This window comes from Monopterus albus, unplaced genomic scaffold (genome assembly GCF_001952655.1).
Source record: "Monopterus albus unplaced genomic scaffold, M_albus_1.0 scaffold76.1, whole genome shotgun sequence".
In the NCBI taxonomy this organism is placed as follows: Eukaryota; Metazoa; Chordata; class Actinopteri; order Synbranchiformes; family Synbranchidae; genus Monopterus; species Monopterus albus.
In genome coordinates, this window is record NW_018127956.1 from 1660423 (window position 1) to 1673769 (window position 13347).

General features: G+C 43.0%; 1 protein-coding gene across 6 annotated transcripts in view; it reads left to right on the plus strand.

The window, feature by feature from the left end:
- The first annotated feature begins 4958 nt into the window (after positions 1-4958).
- The window catches only part of raraa (retinoic acid receptor, alpha a), a 136228-nt gene continuing 127839 nt past the window's right edge, over positions 4959-13347 (plus strand). For 4 of the 6 annotated variants that reach the window (XM_020606212.1, XM_020606213.1, XM_020606215.1 and 1 more), the window contains exon 1: positions 4959-5301. The gene's annotated coding sequence lies outside the window, so the exon portion shown is untranslated. Of the gene's footprint in view, positions 5328-13347 lie in introns of all 6 variants that reach the window. The other 2 variants (XM_020606214.1, XM_020606217.1) reach the window with 1 other exon arrangement.

The window sequence follows — 13347 nt, forward strand, 5'->3', positions numbered from 1 at the left end:
TGGCAAGGCTGGTGAAAGAGGAGGAAGCATAAAGGAAAGGGAGAGAACAGGGCTGTAGATAGAGGAAGAACAGGGAATGGGGTCACTTGAGTTTATTGCTCATAGGATATCAAGCAGCTCACTCTCTCCACCCCATTTAGTAGTCTGGCTATTCTGTTACTTCCCTCCCTATTTCATCAAAACCACCATCTTTGGGAGGGTTACTACAAAAACAATGTCCCTCATAAAACAATCCAGCAGCCCTGTTTTGAGTCTTGACTTAATCATACCACTGAAGCAATGATGATGAAGTGAAGCATTAAGTAAGCTTAAATCTTGTATTTCTTTTATATGGCACTGGCAAAGCTGAGGCTACATTAAATGTTGCTTTAACGCTGATATGCATGAAATGTTCTGCTTCGTTACAGGTTGCTTTGCAGGGGGAAAGCCAAGGCAACAGTCTGTGGAGCAGTACAGTGAGAGGTTAACCATGTCTGCAGTACGAACTGCCCCTCATAAAAGTGTTTTCCTTAACTTTGTCAGGTTTCTGCCATTGCTGAGTCATCTGGATAAAGCAGTGCTCTCGCATTCTTTATTCTTGGGTAATACAGCATAACAAAACTTCCATTTTTAGCTTTGTCGTTAATTAAATTAAGCCACAGTTCAGTGAGCTTTTGAAATGCTTTAAAAGTAACAAAAATCGACAGAGAGTGATACTTTCTCCCGGCAAGGCCTCCTTTATACCTTCTCCCTGCCGTGAGGTGGGAAAAGAATGGGTTAAACCTGTCTGTGGCCCACATCTGGGAATCATTTGAAACATTCCACGAGGCTTACCACATGTTTTCAGATGGACTAAATCCTGCAAAAGGCTCGGCTGTCAGAGGTTTGAAAAATCTTTCTTTTTTTTTTTTTTTGCCAAGAGGGGAAAAAATGAGAAAGAGAAAATTAAACAGTATAATAGGGTTTGTCTCTTGCAGGTGAGATTAGGCAGGGATGTGGGTCAGTTGCAGAGCTTTTGTATGGCGACAGTGGTGGCAGTTTGGAAATGTGTATCTGTGTCATCCTGTATGTTGGTGGCATGTTTTCTGAATGTGTTCTGAAGTGAAAGTTTGTTTCTTTAGAGCCCTTTGCAGTTCAAAGGAGGCTTTGGGACTTGGCTGACTGTTTCCATGCATCTGATACAATCTCCTCTACACTCCCTTTTTTGCCCTCACTCATTTTTTCTTTATTCTTCACAACCTAGCACTAAGTGAAACAACAATAAAGCTATGAAACCTTTCAGCACGCCTGCCCAGACACACTTACAGACATGGGTGGCACATTCACTTACTGGCAGGGTAGCTACTTTTGAGCATTCAAATGGTGTGATAGCTTCATCTTATTGTGATATAACCAAAGAAGCTCTTTTAATAAGACCAGCTGTGAGGCCTTCATCTTTGCTGTGAAGTGCTTCCTGACGGTTTCACCATTACACTCTACTATGGATGACAAGCTAATAAAGGGGACTCACACAGTGCATGATGAATGGTTGGCTGCTGGGAGTTCCAAATATGTGGTCTTAAATAAGCAGCAGCACACTGAACGCATTAAAAATCAAGGGATTCTGCAAATGGTGACTGACCATCAAGACTTGGCGCCTTCACCGGTCTCTTTCTTATAACAGGTTGTCACTAAATGTATAGCCAAGAAAGGGGGATAAACTGCTGGTCTTTGTAACGTCAGATCACAGGGCTCTCATGTTGCCTCGGTGCATTAGGTCCCCCTGTACAATTGTCCACTGACATTTGGGGGAACTGGAAATGTTTCACTTGGATGTGGGACCACTCTACAAAGAGGAGGTGCTATTTGTCTCTGCCTATTTCTTTGTAAACCAGGCCGTGACGTGCTGGGGGTCAAAGCATTGACTGAGCTAACTAATGTTAGCACACTTTGGAAATAGCACAAGACTTACACTGGACAGTATATAAGGGACACAGTGTCGAGGGTGGAACCTGAGAGAGACACACTCCACTACAGTCCTGTAACAACAACCATCTACAGGGACTATTTTATATTAGGGTTATGTCTCTATATTTTTGTCCGCCCCAGCCACATACATGAGAGGGTCAGAAAATTAGGAACACCTCTGAAATATAATGTAGTCCAGTACAACACCACGTTTAACTATGACCTCAATAATAAACATAAAATTAAATGTATACATTTATGACAATTTCACCAAAAACTGAAACATTTTGAGCTTCTTAGTCACAGATGTTAAGGTGGAAGTGCTGCATTGAAGTGCATGAATTGTACAGGTGTACCTAATAAAGTGGCCGGTGAGTATCTAAGTCCTAAAGTGTCAAACGGTTTCTCTATAACAAAGCAATGAGGCTGGACATGTTTACAGGCTGTGACAGTTGAACCAAAGAATGATTTATACCCTTTTGCTGTTTAATTTTTTTAGATGACTGAAAAGATAAAGTATGCCAACTATTTACAACAGAAAGCTAATGTTATCACACAATCTGGAAAATGTTATCTAGTAGGAATATTTGAAACCTCAAGGGATTTGGACTCTCAGCTTGGGAACCACCAAAGTAAGGGATTTAGAGAAGGCAGCCTTATAAATCTTGGATCTTTGTAGCATGTCCAAATTTTTATTTTGTGTCTTTACAGTAGTAGCCAGACACAAAGCTACTGCCTGTGCTTTAGAAGCCACTGTTTCATGCCTGGCATTGTGAAGGTTTGCCTGCATACAGGGAGTCTTTGTAAAGCATTACAAGGAACATGCATCAAATGGCTTTTTGCTACGCTTGATATGTCCTTGTGGCTATATATAATGTAGTCTACTGTATATATGTATCACAGGTTAAAGGGAAGCTATACTAGACTAGAAAACCATTAAGATTCAACTTGAGTAGCGTCCAGTGTAAACCTGGCTACAAGTGCAGGATGCAGCTGGGCTAAGGAGACCCCAGAGGCCTTACTATCTAACCTAGAGATATGTAGAGGAAACACAATGCTGCACAACACAAATCCCCACACTGAAATTGAGTGAATGATGGCAAGCCCATCCAGTCATGAACACATGCTATGCACAAGCATGCTGGGCCCATTTCCACCTGTCAGAAGGCAGTGAAATAAGACGGCTTCATCTTTTTAAACTATTCTGTGACAGCAGCTTCTTCCACCAGTACATACTTTTAGCATTTTATGACCCCCCCCCCATCCATGGTTACTTGCAGGCCTGTGTGTCCCATGTCACATGCATTCCTCACCTGTGTGGTTATGTGTGACAACTGACACAATATAGTGCCACTCACAGCTTTTACTATATATAAGAAAGCCTTAAAGGCAGCAGGAGAAACAAGGATCATGTCGCTTGGACTGTCTCTGTAGCAGTGTCAGCGCTCTGAAGAAAATATGAAAAGCAATGTGGAGGCAAAGTACGTCACTAGCTGTCTTGTGGCCGTTTGTCCAGTCATATGGGACAAGGGGTTTCACATCTGCCACCTGTCACAAAACTTTGGTTTCTGGGGTGGAAAGCTACTGAGCGTGGCAGTCATATCTGAGAGGCAGGGGAGAAGCTGGGCTTCCCCCTGGCACACAAACTCCTCACATGCAAACACACTCATGGATGCATGCATGTCTTTGCACCACTGCTTGCCCACCTGTGTGCAAGCATATACACACACGTGAGTATTCATGGGCAGATCAGGGCTGCAAATTAGTTAATTTTATTATTACTGTTTGTGTTTTTAATTAACCAAGTTTGCGCATAGTCGATGAACTGTAAAAGACAAATACCATTTCAGTAACACAGTTTGGTTCGTGAGCTTTTTTTGTTTGTTTGTTCTATTCAATTATATTTAATGAACCGTGTACTTATATATTGTATCAGCTGTTCAAACATCCAACCAACAGTTAGCTGAGCTCATTTTCATGTGCATTCCCTTTGGATGCACAATTAAAATCAAGATGTAGATTAAAAACAAGATACAAATTATGGAAAATCTTAAAAAGCAGATAAAGCGTGTAATATAAAAGTTAAATGCAGGGTTGGTGAGCACACAGTTGACAAATATATCATCTGGTTTTAAAGGTATTAATAAAGGACGTCTGTAAGCGATCAGATGGAAAGTTCCTCTGGATGGTTGCTTTAAGATGCCGACTGCCCAAATGAAGTGTGACAAAAAGGGTACAGCACAATCTGTGATGGAGGTTATTTTAGAGACTTTAATGATGTTCACAGCAGAGGGGGGAGGCACAGTCAGGCGATCTTTAAAGTTTTATAAATAAGAATCATATCTAAGAGAACCACTAGTCCAGAGCAGTTTCTGCAGTATTTAAGGGTGATCATTTCAGCTGGAATTTTTCCCAGAAGCTTTTAAACTTGACAAACAAGTAAAACTATTGTAAGGAAACCTACAGTTTTTATGGGATACTTCTAGAAAACCTAAGTCATATGTGAGAGTTTGCTGCTGAAATAAATGGATTTATTAGTCAAAATGTGCAGAATAAGTACTCGCAGTAGCTTTTGTGGTTGATTGTTTAATGTGTTGTGTGATGAATCCATGAGTGTTTTGTTCTTACATTTGAAACGTAGCATGGTATCTGCTTCCGTGAGAAAAAAGGGATGTTAGGATTTTCATCTGTTAAACCTCCTCACATTTTGAAGCCTGTGTAAAATACCTATTAGGTTTGGCTGTGTTTTCTTTATTTTGCCAACTTGTGTTTGGTTGCTTTACTTTTTAACATATCACCTGTTACATAATCACACATTCACTGCCATTGAATTTAACCTCACATTAAGGCCAAGTATGAAGTCTGTTCTTTTGCAACACAAAACCCCCTGTGTCTTCCTGCCAGGCTGAGAATAGAGAAGGTATTTTGTGCATTGTTGGCAAGCATAAAAGACCAAAACGGTTTAAGGGGTAAAAGAAATTTAAAAACCGTGTTTTGCTTGTGGCATGGCTTGTTGTCAGCTGAGCAGAGAGCACATCTGGGAAGAGCAGGACATCCACTTCTGAGGACTGGCCCCACGAAAGGAAAGAGGCGGGGTCAGAGCTGGTGCTGGATTTCACAGCCACAGAAGGTGGTTGCAATGGTTGCCGTAGCAAAAGCCGTGCCAAACTTGCCTGCCCTCTGTTAGCGGCTCCTTGCCTCCTACCTACGGTTTCCCGGGTGGCAGCGTTCACCGAGCACCCTGGAGAGGAACTGTTTGGAGATTTGAGAGTCGGCAGAAAACTTTGAGAAGAGTAGCACCGCGGAGAAATTTGCGACGGAACTTCCAGCAGCAGCGGCCGGAGGGGACCGGGAGGAGGAGTCAACAGGTCCCAGGTACTGCCATCCGCTTGTCATCGACGGTATGTCAACATTTGACAGCGTGCGTCCAGGTCTCAGCCCCAACAGGAGGCTAACCGGGACCCGTGGTAAACCGTAGCGCTTTCACCTGGACGATTTTGAATGCATCATGTATGGCTACGGTCATGTGCAGGAGTGGGACAGCTTTATCACGCCGTTTCTTGTCAGACGTGCTGAATAAACAGAGTCCGAAACTACTGTCAAGTTGGTAATTCATGGTCACTGAAGAAGGCGCTTGCATTGTCGAAAAGAAAACACAATTGTGTGTTTTGGAGCTATACATTCAGGGGCTACGTATGTGAGGGCAGCTAGCATGCACAGCTAACGCTTGTCTAGCTTGTAAAGACACTGGTACATAATTCAGCCCTGACAGTTTCCTTGAACCAATTAATAAAGCTAAGCTGCTAACCAGGTAGCACGGTGCTTCAGAAAAGTGTCGGTTTGTGGAGGTAAAAACACGTAACCCGTGTGTCCGGGTGCATGTACCCACACCGACACGAGCATCGACAGGACAACGATGTGGAGAAATGTGCAGTTTCTTTACGTCGTGCATTTGCAAATTGACACCAGTATTGCTTCGTTGTGGGCTGCTTTAGGCTTGAGGTGAACTTTGGTCTAGTGCAGATAGCGATCATATCAGGAGCCCACTGGGAACGGATGAATGGCTGGTAGCTTACAGAGGGACAACCACAGCCTGCCTTCTTTGATTTGCTCTAATGAATACCTGGCAACTTGACGACCCGTGACACACACACACACGCATTCTTCTGTTGTAACAATACCCATAATGAAGGGTTAAAGTACCACTGCAAACTCATCTCTACCAATTTGCTAACACCCCTGATTAACCCTTGTTAAGATAATGTGCCAGTTTGAGGTGTCTGAGTCTCAGCAAATTAAATGTCAGGACTGTGTTATAACATCTAGGTTACACACCCTGCAGTGTCTTGTAAACCCACTGATCATGTTGCTTATTATCCTCCACTGAGGGATGTAACAAATACTTTCTAGATGTTTCCTTTGATTTGAGAAAATTGGTGCATGGCTTTATGCATTTGGCAAGCTACATATTTTATGATGGCTCAGTCAGCCTCCCCGATACTGGCTGCAGAGACATGGCAGATAATTTTTGTGGATGGTGCTGGATGAAAAAGATGCCCTTTCCTGTGACAACCTGTAACATTCAGGGCGAGTTGCATTAGGGGCCAAATCGCTCAGTGGGAATTTTGAAGTGTCTGAGGGTTTTCTAACCTTGTCACAGCCTCTGTGTGATGGACAATTAAATGTGCCGCCACCATAGTTGGGAAGGTTAGGGTTAGACCTGTTGTTTACATGCCCACGAAATGGTCACATATTGTAGTAATTGTTATAATAATCTTGTCATAACAATTTAAATCTGTCTGGCCATCTTGTGATGCTTGATCGCATGCCGATCACCGAGATCTGAAAGGTAGTTTCATGGTCTCTGTGTTAGAACATAGGTCATCTGAAAGGTATGATGTTGACATTCAAAAGTAAATCTCATATATTAATCTTGTTTATAGCAGCTCTAGTCACATTGTTTTTCAATCTGCCTCATCCTAGAGCAGAAAGGAGAATTTAAAGTAGTTTCTTGCAACAATAGATTTAAAACTGAAGAGCTTGTGTGTTTTTCTAAATGGTAAACTGCCCAGTTGTGTATATGAAGGTGCACTGGTGTTCTGTTATGTAGGACAAGGCAAGAGTTTTCAGTGATACTGTGAAAGCTTCTGTGGCAAGCGTCAACGGAAAGTTGGTTCTCTCCTTGTGTGAACAGTGCCAGTTAAAGGCCTCGTTTGTCTCTGTTTCACATGGTGCTAAATGTGTCATCATAGTGGAGGCTGTGGCACACTGACTTTGCCCCACCACCACCTTCCCCACCCCCTCACCGTGTCCCTCTCCTTCCTCTGCAGATCGTAAAGTGTGAATGACTCTGTAAAGGAAATTTTCTGCTGCTTTGGTCTTTCGAAAACAAAGTGAGTCAATAGCTCCTAACTGTCTGATTTATTTGTCACGTTTGATGACAGTTTTTGTTGCTCATCACCTGTGGAAAAAATGACTTTGCCAGATGAAAGGAGTTTTGTTTTTAAAGGTAAGATTTGCTCCCACTTAGAGGCAGTTTTGTACAGGAAACTGGGAGATTCAATCCGCTCTGCTAGATTTCTTATGTAGTTGATAGATTTCTCCAAAAGATATTTTCTTTAACTTTGCTGTGGGCTAGAATTGACTCTGTATGTTGAGTTCTGAAATTTTGAATGACTGGTTTTCACATAGTGTGAGTGCAGTATGCTTTTCCTTCCTCATATTATTGTCAGGTGTTCGAGATGGTGTCATGTGTACAGCTCAGTAGGGCACTTTATTGTTGAATCATGCAAACGGTTTTGATGTCAGTCAGAAGAAAGTATCCATGCCTACACAAACAACACATAAACCCCCAGAAGTAGCAGGTGAAAGAGCAGATTTAGTGAGCTTTGTATATTAAAAGTGAGGAGGAAGCATTCTGAGATAAGCCTGGCTAAATCTGGCATTGCACCTAGCTTTCTGTGAAGAAGTTCTCAGTGTGTCAAGTGGGTTGGTTGGTCGTCGCACAGCCTCGCCACAGCAGCCGTCTTCCCTTTTGCTCACGTGCCAGGCTGACTCATGAGGCTGTGGCTGTGCAGCACAAACTCTTCAGGCGCTGACAGATGAGACCTGCTCCCTACAATGGCAGGCCACCCTGGAGATGTCACCCAGTTCTCGCCTAACGGTAAACACCTCGACCCAGTCCCACCCACGCACTGTCAGATTTTGACTGCTAGTACTGTAGCTCTGTTTCTGGGGTAGGAAGTGCCTAAAATCAAAATGACACAGCACTCATTGCAAATGGGGAAAAAACCAGTGTGCACATATTTTTTGTTTGTTTAATGTGCTTTTGTTTACCAGATTACTCATGTTGCTATGGAGAATAGTTCAGTTTGTCAGCAAATAACATCTTGGATTTAACAGAGAAAATTATTTCTGCTAATGGAGTCCAATGCAATCAAGCATTGTAACGTTACCCTAATAAAATCAGCCTTGACCTATGAATCAGGCCCGGACTCCGTCAGAATAAGTAGGAATAAATTGGAATATTACAGTGGTTTGGCTGTGGTGCCCAGTGACGTAGTCATTGCCTTAGGGACCAGGGCGAGTGTGGGAAAAGCACTAGAGAAGAGGGTGGGAGCCGATACCAGGAGTGAGTATTTGAAGCAGAGTGGGATTTTTTTTTTTCTTTTCCAGAAAGGGGAATGGAGCTGCTGTGATGTTGGGATGTGGGAGCTCCACTCATGTTTGCCAGCAGCAGTTCGACAGGCCTGCTTTTGCATACTGATTTTCATTCCACTGCTTTCTTTGCAGCTGACCGACCTGCCCAGCCCTGCAAGCCCACCCCTTCCACCATACTTCCTCCTTTTATTCCTCTTTTTATAGCTTTGATGGTATTAAATAATCTTTATGTGTCAAAGTGCACAGCTCCCAGTGTTCATGTTCGCAGAGCAAGAGAGCAATTAGGTCAGAGTGGTAGAATAACTCGGTTTCATCCAGCTTTAAAGCAGCAGGGCACCTTGCTTCAACTCTTTATATTCACCTCAAACCATCAGTGAGATTTTCAAAGAGGTCCAAGGCCAGTGGGGTTATCAAAGCACTCAGAGAACTTTGTATCTCTCTGTTAAATAGACTTATAATAAAATGTCCCAGAATGGATCGCTGGTTGTGATATTTTAGGCTCCTCGCTATGTTAATTTGCCTGAAGAATCAGGCCACGTTTGTCTCCTTTTTCTCCTAATGAGGCTGGGCTGGAGATGCATATAACCCATTATCCTGGTTATTGATTTGGAATGTGTTTCAAGCTACAGATTGTTTTGGTAGGCCTTTGAAATCATGGACATATCTGCAGTTGTGGTACTGCTTTTTATTTAATTTATTTATTTTTAGACAAACAGATCTTCAAAATTGCATAAAATAATCCACAGTAAACCGTGTGTGTTGGTGCCCTTTATCCATTTGGCACACCATCTATGTGGCAAAGTTTCCCATAGAGTGTTGTCCCATGTTTGAGATAGCATTTCTTCCACTTGGAATGTGAACATTCTGGCCCATGTCACAGCCTTTCATTGCCCTCGTCACAGAGTTTCATACCATTTTCCACGCTCATTTCGTACCTTGGCTTTTTATGAAAGTGTCTCTACCCAGTCGGACAGTCCCCTGGCGTGACGGCTGACATTTCCAGTGAAAGAGCCCTATTGTTGGCTCTTAATCCCCCTCCACCCTCCTCTTCATAAAACAATGGTATCAATTGCTTCCACTGAGTGCATCCATAGCTCAGAGGACAGCCTGGCCGGGCCTGTTGGCTCGCCCGCCAGCCGTCCTACCACACAGCTAGCCTGACCTCTTCATTCGCAGTGGTAGCTCTGTGCCTACAGATTCCTCTTCAGGCACCTGTGCTGATATTATCTCTGTAGCATAAGCACCAGCCTTTTATTGTGACTGCACTGCCACCTCATAAATGCACAAATAATGGCTTGTGTATATATTTATTTTCCCAGGGAGACAGTAGAGCAGACCGGTGGCTTCGTCAGCCCCCCATCCCCCACCTCCTTAATGAATGGTCTCCATTCTATTTTCCTTCATTTTCCCCAGGACACTGCCATTAACTCTGACAGATGATATGTCCGCTCACTGAAACAGTGATCCTGAGCGTACTGTCACTGGAAATTGGATTTGCACACCCACCGCTTTGCTCCTTGTTTTTTTTTCTCCAGCTCTTCTTTCCTCTGTGTCCTAGTTTTTCCCGCTGCTGTCTCTCAGTCTGCACTGAGGGACGTGCTGTTAATATTCCTTTTAGAACTGTGCTGAACAGCTGAGCTGCCAAGTTAACCCTGCGCTGCCGTGAGTCAGACAGCTGGCCAGATAGCCGCTGTCACTTACACAGATGTCTGACCGACCAGTCTGTCTTTAACACCGGTGCTGCTCTGTGACAAGTGTGCCTGTGCTCAGTTATGACATTACAGTGCTCTTTGGTTCATTGTTCAGAACAACAAAAGTTTCCATTTCATATTTAATCATCAGCTGACATTAGTTGAATGCTAATATTTTTAGGTAATTTGGAAAGCAGATTTACAAAAAGAATGCTCAGGTGCCAGATAGAGAACAGCCTAGTAAACAAAATGAGTTGTCACACTGAATGTTCCAGTTTTTGGTTATGGCTAATGATTGCTTTTAGTATTGCTAAACAAAATGAGTTGTCACACTGAATGGTTCCAGTTTTTGGCTACGGCTAATGATTGCTTTTAGTATTGATTAACCAGCTGATTATTTTCTAAATGTACATATTATTCAAACTAGTCCATCCCTGTTTGGTGTGTCCAGCCAACACCCTGAAATTCAGCTTAGAAAGATTAAAACCCATTGAAAGGTAGAATATAGTCTCATTGGAAAGACTACAGCCTGAGGGTGGCTGAGAGGTTCTATTAGAAAAATTGACTGAGATGATTAAATTATTATCAAACAGATCTACTCCAGGTTACAATGCTGTAGTGGTCGCTTACCGCTTTTCACTAATCAATACACTTGACTGCACCTGTGTCATTCTCAGTTGCCTATAGGGAACACTATACGTGAGTCTTCTTTGCAGCAGCCACGTTCACCTTTAAAGCACTACACAGACCATCCAACCAACAGTGATTTCAGTGGAACAGATCCTCTCCATTGTGCCTTCTGTGTGGGTTCGTATTGCTTTGACGGTTTATCACCCAGCTGCCGTGGTTGGAGCTGCTTGTACATTAGCTCAACGCTCTAGGCCTTCGTTTATCAGTGGGAAGTGAACACCAATGAGACAATGGTTCTGAAAAAAAGGTGTTGCCACTTTAGCTGCTTCTAGCTCAAACAGCTAGCTGGTCGTAAGTGGCTCCACTCATAGCATCGTTCTCCTACAGTTCTGCTGCTTTGGCTTGTCCCCGGCAAGTCTGTGCAGCTAGTGAACTGCTGTTACTTATTCAGTTTCCAATGGCTGTCATCACAGTGCAGCCAGACTCAGTGAAGAGCCATCACAACAAATCACTGTCAAGTTGAAACATTGCAAAGCCTGTTACATTTCTGGATTCCTGTGTTTTCAGCAAGGAAGTGGACATTAAGTCAAACTGATTCTCCCAAACAGAGCAGCAAAACATGATTATGGACTAATTACAGTTACCTTTGTCTATTCTTATAAAGCACAAATTTAAAAAGGTCTTATTCCTATAAAAACTAGTGTACACAAACTATATAAACATGCATTTTTGAGCAAAGCATCTCAGAAATGTACCCAGCAAACCAGGGCTCAGCTGGCAGATGTTTGCCAGTGTGAGAGTGTAACCCATGGATGTAAATGATACTTGTTCAGTCAGTGAGACTGTCAGGCGCAATTGATAACAGCAGATTTTTCGATTTCTTTTTTTTTTTTTGTTCTTCATTTTATGTTAACATAATTTCCATTTTCTTGGCTTTTTGTGTTGCAGTAATAATTCTGTAATATGGCGCACCAGGCAGCATATGGCTGCCATTTTTGATCAACAGCTTCTGTAAGGTGGTGACTGGAATATGCAAATGTCTGCATGCTAATGGAACAGTAATGTAATGAAGTATGTTGTATATGGCCAATAATGAGCTCTGGTTATTGAGTGTTGATGGCTTCTTCTCAGCCAGCCATTGTTGTTTCACAAGCAGCAGCTTTCTAGTTTGTTCTTCATTGCACACATGCACATCATCACCCAAAACACACACAAAAACACTGACTTAGATACATGAACACTGCATTCTTATTGATTCATGGCATTGGGTGAAAAGCATACCTGGAGTACTTGCCCATTGAAATTGTGAAACTAAATTGGGCAGAACTGAGACAGATGTGGTGCAGTAAATTAAACAAGCAATCTTCCCTGTTGGGTGACAGCACAATGGTGATTAGAGTTTCATGTGAGCTGCTCTACATTATTTATGGCAGTGCTGTGGGCTGCCTGCAGTTGAATAGACCCACAGTCCATTGACTGGGCACATTACGGGGAGGCTGACTCGTAGTGTGAGGGGGAGTTAAAAATGACTTTATTTCCTTTCGAGGAGGTCCATTTTAATCTAAATGAAGGTGGAAGCCCCAAGCGTGTTGTTTGCAGGCCCTGTGTGTGTGAAAAGTGTTGACTGTGTTCCACGAGGCTTCTCGGCACTGCACTGCTCCATGTTCCAGGGTGATTTCTGCAGAACCTCTCATTTATACACATCAGACATTTCTAGGTTTCTTATTCACTGCCCACTCAACTTGGTAGCCATTACCCAGTCACAGTTTAGTTGTTTTGTCGGTTTGGCCCCATATCAGAATCAGACTCAGCTTTATTGGCCAGGTGTGTCGGACACACGAGGAATTTGACTCTGGTACATTGGCTCTCAATGTGTATGTACATATCCCCATGCAAAGGGCAAGTAAACAGTAAACCAACACAAGGCTAGTACAACATAATAAGCAGTATTAACAAGCAATAAACAGTGCAAACTAAGCAGTATAAACAGGCAATAAACAATGCAGACAGACAAAGGAATGCTCATTGTGAAATGAGATAAATAGGAATAAAGATAGAGTACTTAAAAATAGGGACTTGTACGGATTTGTATAATCTGTACAATGTATATTTACAAGTATTGCACTGAGGGTTATTGTCCAGTCATACTGTTGCAGATGGACAGGGCTTTAGAGCTGAGGGCCCCTTCTTCTCTTTTGTGTTCTTCAGAGTGATGTCCTGGGGGAAGAAACTGTCCCTGTGCCTGGTTGTCTTAGTGCACAGTGACCTGTAACGCCGTCCAGAGGGGAGGAGTTCAAACAGATTGTGTCCAGGGTGTGAGGGGTCAGCAGTGATCCTCTCCGCCCTCCTTTTGACCCGTGAGGTGTACAGGTCCTCCATGGAGGGCAGGCTCACACCAATGACCTTTTCTGCAGTCCTGACTGTCCACTGAAGTCTGTAC